General features: G+C 44.1%; 1 protein-coding gene across 13 annotated transcripts in view; it reads right to left on the bottom strand.

Moving 5' to 3' along the window:
* RERE (arginine-glutamic acid dipeptide repeats) overlaps positions 1-12,377 on the bottom strand; it is a 437,785-nt gene that overhangs the window by 29,825 nt on the left and 395,583 nt on the right. The gene's annotated exons all lie outside the window — the stretch shown is intronic.

The following is a 12,377-nucleotide window of genomic DNA, read 5'->3' on the forward strand; positions in this document are numbered from 1 at the left end:
AGAGGGGTGGGGAGAAAGATCAGGATGGAGGTCTGAGGGGGCAGGGAAATTAACAGCAATTACATGGAACCTCCACATACAGGGACAATCTACATCTGGATACTAAACAGTGTGGGCAAAGAGGGGATATCTACTTCTGGAAACAGAATGCTGGGCCGGTTGGATTTGATCTGATCCTGGAAAGGCAGTTCTTATGTTAAAGGGACACAAGAGAAAAGGTGCAGGGGTTGAAGGTTTAGAATCAAGGAGGTGAAACAGAGTACCACAGGAACAGAGCCAGCTGGCTTACCCCAGGTTAGATTATTTGTCCATCTAGCCCTGCCTTGCCTACTCTGACTGGCAGCTGCTCCCCAAGAGGATGCCTTTCCTATCACCTCCTATCTGATCTGGTTTTAACTGGAGATACGGGGGACTGAACCTGGGACCATCTGCATTCAAAGCAGGTGCTCTACCTCTAAGCCACACAGATGAACAGGCAAGTCTAGGGTGAAAGGGTGGTTCTACGGAAGAAGCAGCCACCAAGGGGCGGACTGCCCTAGTAAGTACTTCCCAGCGTGGGGAAAAGAGAGTAGGTTGCATGCAGAAGAACCACTTTGCCAAAGAATATTTAAAAGGCGTTCAAGGCTATTTTTGCCACAAAAATCAACCAGAAGGGCCTGTTAAAAAGCACAAGACTAGTCCAAAAGAGCAGTCATCTGAAACTAGGTCTCCACGACAAACGTAAAACAGAACTGGACAACGTGTCATTGTGTGCCAGAGGAGATAGAAGAAGCCCTAGTGTAATTATATTATTCTATATAAGCCGCCTTAGAGGTCCTTCTGGATTGAAAGGTGAGAGCGGAAAAAGTAAAGCCAATAAATCTTGCAAGGAAGAACAATTTACAGAACAATTCTTCTATGTCTGCCCCCTCCTCCATAAGAAAGACATTCCAATATTTCCAAAGAACACTTATTGACTATCTCCAGGTCCATTCCAGCCATAACTGCAGTTCTCTTTTGTTTCCACCATTTCTCTTCTTCCTACTCCCACCCAGGAAAAACTTCTTAAGACTCAAACTAATAGTTAACAGGATGCAACAAATTCCTTGTGTCTGGGTCTGGGATGATAATCAGAAGACTAAGTTCATGGTGCAGATCTGCCCCCAATGCTATTATATAATGCGGCTGTGCTTTTTAAATGGGCACTTAGATTTTACTGTTTGGTATTGGAGGGAATTACCAAAGGGGAAAACGCTGGTTTTATTCTATACATGGATATTAAGAAAAAATAAGCCACCATAGGACTCCTGGTTTGAGAAAACTGTATCTGAAATTAGAACATATTAAAGACAAGGCTCTAGCCACAATACTGATGCTGTATTAAAGCAATCTATTTTTAAAAATATATACAGCAACGTTAATTAGGAAGTAAAAGTGCATGCCAAGAGAAGTCCGTGATAATTCCACAGCGAAATTAATCTGGCTTACGACAGGCAAAACTATGATTCTGGCAGAATTCTGTCTTGCTCTATGTGCAAACATAAAAAACCTTACTACGGTGTGAGGTCACCATGACCAAAGGGGATATATTTATGTGTATTGTGTGTGTGTGTGTGGGGGGGGGGGGGCTATTGTAGGTTGAATGGAAAATGTACATAAACATTCACACGCAGGTATGGAGAACATGCAAAAACGGCACCATGAACGGGATTCTACACATTGCCTTGTTCCCTAATACTTATAATAATAATACGACTACTCAACATTTCTATAGTGCCTTCGACTATTCAAAGGGCTTCCATTATCTAGATGTAATCCTTACAACAATCCTGTAAGGCAGAGGTACAAAGCATCAGGCCCAGGGGCCAAATCCCGCCCCACAGAAGGCCCCATCCCTTTCCCCCAACCACCAATCATTTGGTGGTTTCCCCATTTTTGTGCAGTTCTAAATGGTTGAAATTCCTCTCCTAAGGCTTCAATCATGGCTGAGTGGAGACTAGAACCCAGATCCCCTGAATCTCAGTCTAACACTCTAACCACTGCAGCACACTTGTAGTAAAAACTTTAAGCTAAAATACGTTGGTATTTTTTGTAAAATTGGCCGCACCTCTTTTGCCTTTGGCCTGCCCACCACGGGAATGTAGGCCGCGAGATCTTTGCCAAAATGGAATTTGGCCTGTGGGCTGAAAGAGGTTCAACCAGTACTATCATCTCCAATACTGCAGATGGGTGGGCTACAGCTGAGAGCGAGTGGCTTAGCTAAGGCCACCTAGTGAGTTCATGGCAGAGGTGAGATTTGAACTGGGGAACTCCTGATTCGCAGTTCAGTCTCTTACTCACTGTGTTACACCAGTCCAATGCAAATGGACAACGTCGACTGGGAATTGTACACATTTGCTGGTCAACGTACATATTCCCCACCTGAGGATGATGGGTGTTGCCCTGGCAACGTATGAAATTGATACAGAGGTTATGGACATTCACTGGTCAAGGTATGAAATGTGTCTGAATAATTCTGATTCTTTGACATCTGTTAGTGATTATCCACACTGACCAGCCAATGTGCAAACCCTGCTGTCAACATTGTCAATTCAGGCATATCGTCCACACCTTCATGCACAGTTATTCATGTTTATATGCATTCATCAGTCAACTCATATTAACCCCAACACACAAGCACAACTCTCTCTCCCTCCGTATCAAGGACACAACAATGAAAAATTGCTCACCTAGCATACAAAGAGGTACCCCTTTGCCACATATGGCAATTATCTACAAGTGCTCTTTACACCACCCACCTGTTATATGAGACAAAATGACCATACGTCAGACCATGATTAAAGCAACAGATCACTGTACTTGGTTAAGAGCTCCTGATTAAGTCGAGTGAAATCCTCTCACAGATCACTCTCCTCCCATCCCACGATTAATTGCATCAACTGGACTTGATGCCAATTCTGAAGCGATGAAGCTCCCTCATACTATCGGTCCATTCTAGACCAGTTTTGTTTATTCCAAGTGGCAGTTACTTTCTGGGGCAGAAGGGGAGTACCCCAGCCCTCCGACCTGATTATCTTTTGTTGTTGAGGTAGAAATGCTGGAGACTAAATCTACGGCTTTCTGCATTACAAAATGCATTGCAATGCATTGCATTTCTGCATTGCCTCCGCACAAGGAAACATTTGTAAACTGGAAGAACAGAGTTGAGTTTTTACATAGCTGTATAGAAGTGATAACTGAAATGATCAGGGGGCTGGAGCAAGTCCCCTATGAGGAAAGGTTAGAGTGTTTGGGGCTTTTTAGCTTAGAACAAAGGTGAGGAAGGGGAGACACAACAGATGTGTAGAAAATCCTGCATAGTATGGAAAAAGTGGATAGGGAGATGTTTTTCTCCCTCTCTCATAATACTAGAGCTGGGGTCACATGACAGATAAAAGGAAGTACTCCTTTGCATAGTCCAACTATGGCATTTGTTACTGCAAGCTGGAGTGATGGCCACCAATCTGGATGGCGTTAAAAGGGCATCAGATAAATTAATGGAGGGTAAGGCTATCAATGGCTACTAGTCATGATGGCTATGTGCTACCTCTGTATACCAGCTGCTGTGGAACATGAGCGGGATGCCCTCATGTCTTCCTTCTAGCCTTCCCATAGGCCTCTGGCTGACCACCGTGGGACCAGAATGCTGGCCTTGATACGCCTTTGAAGTGATGCAGTACAGCTCTTACGTTTTTATGAAAAGAAATATGACTAAGGCCTTAGCAGACATGCTGCTGGGAGAAAGAATTCTCAAAGGCTGCTGCAAGCAGTGGTTAGAAGGGAACCAAGTGGGAAAAGTGCTCACCCCACCCTTTCAGGCACAGGTAGTAGTTGGAACTCCCCTTTTGGAGGGAAGGGGGAATGAGTGTCAGTTCCTTGGCTAGAGTTACAGAATTTTCCCAACCTGTGTCTGCACAGATCCCATTGGTATGACCGCAGAGACAGAGAACCACTGCTTCATACAATGTCAGTGGACCCAGAATTCAAGACTGCAACCACTACCTAGCGCACTCTTCAAATTAACGCTCCCTTCTCAACTTATTCCCCTCCCCTCCAAGAATTGTAGATTGGTCCTGAGGGCTTGGAGCAAGTACTGCTAAACAGCTACAAAGCCAGCAGAATAAGATGCTCACGGATGAAACAAAATTAGACACAAGATGTTCCAAGCCTTCTTAGCTGGAACCAGAAAATAACAGTCTCAATAGGGACAACTTCCCAAAATATTCAGCTCCGAGTGTCAGATTTTAGCTGTACCTGTGGTAAAGGAACTCATTTCGGAAAGATGACTGCAAGCTGTTTTCATTTTAATTATAATAATTTTAAAAAGAGTGATACATGCGAAACAATGGCATGTTAATGACCTTGGGCTGGTTTGATCACTTGTTGACTGCAGCATCAAGCAAAGACTATGATACATGAACAAACTTACACAAACACCATAATTAAAATGTTTAAGATCATCATTAATTTTTTTTTTTTGCATCTAACAGTGAATGTGGTTGTCCCGCGTCTAGTAGCACAGAAGCAAAACTGGGCCACCAACAGAGTTTTTAAACAAAAGGAGGAATCCCCAGGGATGCAGAAAAATATTAACTTGGGAATATAAACCACCTGCCCCCCAGAGCTCAGGAGTCTCACGCTTTTATGCTATTGGGTGGAGAGTTCACAAGTATTTACCCCTGTGCGCGATTCCTTGCTGAGTTCCAATTTGTATCAGCCAATATCAACTCAAAACACAGTATTTTTAAAGGAACCCATTCACACATGCCACTATGTGTCAAATGTTAAGCAATCAAGTGATAAGTAATCCATGCAAGTGTGAACAACCCCTCCATCATCATTAAAAGCTGAAGTTACAAACACACTCTCTTAAATTAAGATTAGGATTAATCTCTGAAAATGCCAACGTGAGAACAGTATCTGATCCTTTGAAACCTGTACATTTCATCTGAACACAAATGAGTGCCTAAGTAGGGTGGTAAGCGCACATTTGAAACCTCTGTCTGTGGTTCAGCCATGCACACCCTTCACATAAATCCCTCCACGGGCTGTATTAGTGAGCCTCCCTCACCAATCAAAGGAATTAAATGCTGGAGTAAGAGTGAATCGGAGAGGATTAGGAAGAGCATATTGGCAACTGCCTGGGTGGCGGGAGCTTGAACACAAACAAAAGGACAAGTTGAGAAAGCTTTGGTGGTTCGACAAACATGGAGGCAAAACAGCGCCCAGCTTCACTACAAGTCAAGTCAATTGAACTTTAATCAAACATGCATAGCGTGTGCATGCCACAGAAAGCCCATCCACCGTGCATACATTCAGGGAACAAAAGCAGTTGCAGAAATCAATAGCCTACTGAAACATTAACACAGGCAATCATTGATCAAAAGGGCCCTTTACAAAGGACTGCTTTGCAAATTAGCCAGTGTTTTTTTTTTTTGCTCATGAGCCAACATGTGAGCAGGCACAGACGGCCTTGTAAAAGCCATCTTTGTTCCTGGGTGATCTCACCTCTTTTGCTCACAGAAGGATGCTACGTAGCCAGCATGGCTTAACATCTCTGCGCTACAACTACTGCTAGTGAGATAAGCCATGCTGATTTGATACCTGGGTACAGGACCAAAGGAGACTGAAACTGCTGCTCTGAACCTGTGTGTTTTAGGCACCTATTCTAGCTCGGAGACGCTCCCAGCCAAGCCAGCTTACATTTAGTCTATTTTTAAAAGTCGTTTTGTGGCAGCGCTCCCTAGCAAGAGATACATCAAAGTCACTTGCAGGAAAAGCATCAGTGTTGAGGGCAGAAAGAGTCTCTTGGCCTGGATATATGGATCCTGAAATGAGGGAAAAGCCAGATGAATCATTGTTGCGGTGACAAGCTACGAGACAATGGAGCAGTATGGAGAACATACAAAGCTGGATACTTCCAGTGGCTCTGTGCCCAGCATGTACCCTGACAAGGCCCTAAGATCACAACAGTTGCCCCAAGGCAAAGAGAAGCTGTTTCTAGAAAAGTGGTGGAATTAATTCCCTCCCACCCCCTCCATGACCTGCCACCTACCAATACAGGACCAAATGTTTCGTTATGAGGGAATGGGGGAAAGAATTAAAACCTACTGGAGAGCAGGGAGAGGTTATGGCATGTTGGTGATCAGAAAGAAGGTTCAGCACTTCTTTACTGGCCTCCAACTTAGCTTCCATTCTCTTTTTTCAGAGATTTATTTATTTATTGCATTTATATCCCACCTTTTTTCCTCCAAGGAACTCAAGGCAGCATACATGATCCTCCTCCTTCCTCCATTTTATCCTCACAACAACCCTGTGAGGTGGGTTGGGCTGAGAGTCTGTGACTGGCCCAAAGTCACCCACTGAGCTTCCATGGCCGAGTGGGGATTAGAACCCGGATCTCCTGATTCCCAGTCCAGCACTCTAGCCACTACACCACACTGGCTCTCAAGCAGACAAGCAGAGACAAGCAGATTTTTTTCCCCTGATGCCTAGCGTGGGTTGAAACTCAACTGTCTTCTCTGGAACACAGAGAGAAGGGAACTTTGCTTTTAGATGTAATTATTTTTGCTTGCAATAATTGTATGATGGGTTAGGTTTTTCAGTGCTGAATTTTCCACAGGCTCTTTACACAGCTCTGATTAAACTTTGTTATTTCTTTTGGGAGATTTTACTCATCCCCAGTCAGAAATTTCCTTGTGATTTTTGCTCAGAGCTAGCTTTTCCTGGGCTGGATTTTTGGCTTGTAGACAGCCTTGAATAAATCTAGATTTCCTAGGTCTCCCTTTTTATTTCCTTTCCTTTTATTTCCTGAGGAGGCTCAAGCTTCACTACTTTATTTTTAAACGTTTTCTTCAGTTCCTACATGGATTAATTTTTATTTGGATTCTACTGGATCCTACACCTTGGATCCTGGGCCTTCCATCTAAGACTACATGAGCCTGTCTCCTCTGCTTGGAATAGGTAGCTATAAGTCTTCCTTCCTCCATCTTTAGGCCAAGCAGCTATACAGCTGGGAACATAGAATGGTTTAACTAGGGGGTTGGGAGGGGCAAATGGAGGATTTTATAAAAGCTAACCATAGCTATTTCTGCATGTTGTAGGCTTTGTATGTAAGAGCCATTTCACCTTACGCTTTAATCCAAGTTGTTCTACGCTGCACTTTTCATTTAATCCTTGCACTACATTTTCTCTGAAATTCATTTATATTTCTTCTGATCTGCTATGTATTGTGCCTTTATCTCATAGAACTGATGCCCTGTTTATCTGCTGAGGTTTTAAATAAATCTTTCAACTATATTATACCTGGAAATAGCCTCAGGTCATCTCTGGCTACACTTTCTCATCTATTGGAGCAATTAATGAACCTCATTTTCAGAGGATGCACCAAGGAGCAACCACTTGAAAAGCTATCAATGAGTATTGATTGATTGCATTTCTATACCGCCCCATAGCCAAAGCTCTCTGGGCGGTTTACAGAAGTTAAAAAATTAAATACAATATTAAAAGTTTAAAAGCCATGTTGTGTACTAGTCATGATGGCTATATGCTGCCTCTAATATCAGAGGCATTATGCATCTGTATACCAGTTGCTGGGGAACATGAGAAGGATGGTGCTATTATACTCATGTCCTACTTGTGGGCTTCCTACAGGCAGCTGTTTGGTCACTGTGTGGACAGAACTTTGGACTAGACAGACCCTTGTTCTGATCCAGCATGTCTCTTCTTATGTTCTTATGAGTGTACAGCCTTTCCAGGTAGCACTAAATAACACCCACCACACCCTGCTGAATTCTGCTAGCAGACCTTGGCCATGAGCAATGTCAGAGCACTGCTGGGAGCTTGCAGTAAAGATCATCCACCACATTATATGATATCACTGTGCCATGGACAGCGGGGCCTATTCTGCCCTCCATCCCTATGCAATGATAGCACGTGACACAAGGTGGCAATGTTGGCAAAAATTTGTTGCCACCAGGCAGGCAGCAACCATTCCAGCAGGCTGTAACAGAGGGAGATGAGAGGGAACCACTGCCATTCCACCAGCCCTGCTAAAAGGCTATTTCCAGAGCTTGTGGCAGACCCATCCCTGGCCTCTGGAACAAAGGTGGGAAGGAACTGGGGTGCTTCACCCCACCCCCCAGCCAATTGTCATGCAAATCTAGGTATCATTTGCCAGGTGGAAAGAACAAGTGCAGTGCATGGAAAGTGGCCATGCTTCTGTATGCTAACATAGTGACCAAGATGATCATGCATGGAAAGTTTATGCCATTAAAAATGCCAGCCTCTAAAAGGTGTCTCAAAATTGCTGGTTTTGCTGCAGCAAATCAACACGATCGCTACTTTAGCATTAAGGCTCCTTCGGGTGTGAATCTCCTCATCCTCAATGCTGTGAGCGAACAGACTAACACATCATATTTACAAGCTAGATCTACCATTAAGGGGGAAGCCCCATTACCATTAAGGGGGCACATGGCATAGTGCACAACTGTTTCTGGCACCTCTGGGTTCTTTAAGAGGGGTCTCACATCACAATACTCTTAACCCGGAATAATTAATACAGAATAAATACCATCTCCTGATTGCATCTTCTCAGTCACTAAATGTGGACTGGAATCAAGATGCCATACTGTAGGGTGCTCTGTGGCTATTCCTCAACAAAGACCAGCTATAATTTAACTCAGGGGTGGGAAACTTGTGGCCTTCCAGATGTCCTAGCCTACAACTCCCAAGATCCCCCACCATTGGTTTATTATTATTATTATTATTATTATTAATTACATTTATATCCTTTTCTCCTCTGGCAAGGCACCCAAGCTGGTTTAGATGGTCCTCCTCCTCTCCATTTTATCCGCACAACATCTCTGTGAGGTAGGTGAGGCTGAGAGTCAGTGACTGGTCCAAAGTCACCCAGTGAGCTCCATGGCCGAGGGGAGACTGGAACCCAGATCTCTCACGTCCCAGTCCAGCACTCTAACCACTACACCTTGCTTGCTAGGGCTGATAGGAGTTATAGTCCAACAACATCTGGAGAGCCACAAGCTGCCTCCTCCTGACTTAAGTTATTAGGAAGGCAGGAAGCTGCTTTATACAGAGTCAGACACATTGGTCCATCTAGCTTAGCACTGTCTGCATTGACTGGCAGCAGCCCTGTATGTTTTCAGATAGGTGTCTTTCCCAGCCCTGCCTAGAGATGTCAGGAATTGAACCTGGGACCTTTTGCCTTTGCAAAACATATGCTCTATCGCAAAGCTATGACCCTTCCTTATGCAGGTTCTGTTCTACAGCAGATGCAACTTTATGCTTCATCTAGTCCTAATATTTAGGATACACATGCAAGATTCATTTTTCCTCTGACTTCATTTGATATAAAACTCTTTTTTATCCCACCTTTCCAATTGCTTGAGGAGACTTACAAAATCATACACAGAACATTATAATCTTAAAGAGAGCAAAACAAAATGTTGCAAGACATTTGCTCATCTCTGAGGCGCTAAAAGGTTCTTCCTTGTTTCTGCTCATCTCTATTATCTCTCTCATTCCTGTTTTATGCTTTTAACTGTGTCTAAGTTATTTGCCTGGAACAATGAAATGCTGGTCCCGGCAGTTTTAACTACTCCACCTTGACCAATTGAGCAGAAGTGTTGCCTGCTTTGCTTTCTTGCACCCCCTTATCCTTATCAGTGGTTTTTCAAATGGAAAATAAACAGTACAAGCTGTGCTGGTGCATTTATGTTTAAGTCTTGCCTTAGGTAAACACAGGATTAACACTGTGTGTATGTGAAATCCAAGAGGCAGCAATGGGAGACTGTCCCCCCACCCTCCCCTCAAAGCCAGTCATACGAATGCATCACCTTACTTTTCAAGTACCTCTTAAGGTGATGGCATTACAGAGCGAGCGAGCGAGCCCCTAATAATTGCTCTTTAATTTCCCTGGAGTACAGCTGTACCAAGACAAGGGGAGGGGAAAGCCACACACACTCAACGAGCAGCCATAATGAAACAAAATAAAACCCACCAACTCCACCATGGACATAGTGGCAGTTGCTGCACGATGCAAACAGCAATAAGCAAACTGGCTTTGCTAAAAATGACAAGGGAAGGCCACTGATTTTCTGAAATGAACTAGAATCTCCAACTGTATTTTCGGTGTTTGTTCCCATTTCTCTGATTGGGGAAAGCAAGGCAGGAAGAGACTGGGTCTGGTCTGGAAGGATTCACTGAGGCAGGAAGAAAGTGCTCAGGACGCAAGTGTTCACCATTCATTGCCAGCAGCAGCAGCTTCCCTCTTGGAATTGCTCTGCAGATATCCCAAGTGAAAGGAGGAGTAGGTATTCTCTGCCCATCTCCCCATATTGGAACTGAAGCCAATCACCTTTCACTGTAAATAAAGATTACCTTGGTTAATAAACGATTAAGATTGAGGTGTGTCAGAACAGCAGTAAGCAGTGTCAGCTAATCCTGACAACATCAGATTTAGTAATGGATGTTAAGGCAACCTATTTTGCTAACTAGTTTTAGTTTTGCAATGATGTGGTTTTCTTAAAAAGCCTCAGCCTGAACCACAGTGGTGTTAGTTTGGTTGACTCACCGAAAAACTGAAAGCTAACTTCCAAGTTAATGAACTGTCTGTTTAGTAACACAGGTTTCATTAACAAAGAATACGCAGGTCCAGAAAGTAAATTTCAGTTTTTGTTTGCAAAGGAAAAAAGAGAACGAAGCTCAACAGATCTGTACTTCCTGTCTCTTGGTCTGAATGGTTAAAGGGCAGCTCCAGGAACTGAACTTAATGAAAGCAGTGAATCAAAACGGACTCCCATCCAAAGGGTTCTAGTTCCAATAGTTCAGGGACCTCTTTCAGCCCAAGGGCTGAATTCCATTTCTGAGAAGCTCCTGTGGGCCGCATTCCAGTGGTGGGTGGGACCAAAGGCAAAAGGGGCAGAGCTAAACGTACAAAAAATACCACTGTGTTGTAGCTTAAAGCTCCTACCGACAGTAACTAAGTCTTAGGAGAGGCATTTCTATGTTCAGAACAGGGAAAAAGCTGCACAAAGCCAGGAAAACACAAAATGATTGGTGCTTGGGGGAAAGGGGTTGGGGCCAAGAGAAGAGGGCATGGCCTTCTGGGGGAGTCTGGAGGGCTGGACTGGGACCCCTGGAGAGCTAGATTTGGCCCCCAAGCCTGAAGTTCTGCACTCCTGCAATAGTGTGATCCGGTGGTCAATTTAAGATCCGAATGCGGTCTCCACGCATGCTTGGAATCAGGCCTGCATTAACTCTTGACCACCAAGACAAGCATGCCAGGTGCTTGGCCAACTCCTTGCTTGGGAGACTTAAGACAGGCAATCCTCAAGAGACTTATCAAGCCCCTGGTGGGTTGCCACACATAGACTGCATTTGGACTGATCTGTCACAAGTTCTGCAGGCTTGCTTTGAACAAAGAAAGCTGGATCGCGACATGACACGACAAAACCACAACAAAGAAGGGGAAAGCCAAAGGGCAACCAACATTATAAAACAGGGGTGTAGAACCTCAGGCCTGGGGGCCAAATCTGGCCCTCTGAGGTTTCCCAGATAGGCCATGCCCCCTTCCCCAGGCCCTACTCCCATTTTCCCCCAACCACAAATTCTTTGGTGGTTTCCCCGCTTTGGGTATCCCCCCCCCCCCGCCAGTCTAAAAGTTTGAAATGCCTCTCCTAAGGCTTAGTTACTGGCAGTAAGATATTTCAGCTAAAATACAGTGGTATTCTTTGGCCCTGTGCCTCTTTTGCTTTTGGCTTGCCCCCTTTTGCCTTCGGCCCTGCTTACTGTCTCGATGCAGCCCCCAAAAGCTTCTGTGAAATGGAATTTGGCTCTTGGAGAGGTTCTGCACCCCTGTTATAAACCATCCTATGTTCTTCCCAATGGCAGCTTCAGCCTCTGTTCTTTAAGAGGTGGTGCATTATTCCCACTTTCTTCTTCACCCACACCAGTGGTAACAAATAGGCCTCCGTGTGTTCTAATTAAGCAACAAAGCTCAACAGAGTGCACAACAAGGCTGATTAATGTCCACCGTAGGTCTATGGGGACTCTGCACATCCCCAGAAATGTCTTCCTGGAAGTACAGTAATGGACATTTAAAGAAACAATTGGGATTTTCTGCAGTGTTATAAAAATATATGATTAAAAATCCTTCAATTGGCTTAACTACTTCCTAGGGCAAGTCTTCTAAATGTCAGAGCCTAAGAGCACTCTAAACATATATATGGGATTTTTAAAATTATGGAAATGTCAAAGGGCAGCAGTGATACGAGGTGTAGTCAAAAAGTTGATATTCTTTCTTCGGAATTTTGTCACACAGTTTCCCATCATAAAAGAAT

This window comes from Heloderma suspectum, chromosome 15 (assembly GCF_057233095.1).
Source record: "Heloderma suspectum isolate Gila_16-S chromosome 15, 16-S_ref, whole genome shotgun sequence".
In the NCBI taxonomy this organism is placed as follows: domain Eukaryota; kingdom Metazoa; phylum Chordata; class Lepidosauria; order Squamata; family Helodermatidae; genus Heloderma; species Heloderma suspectum.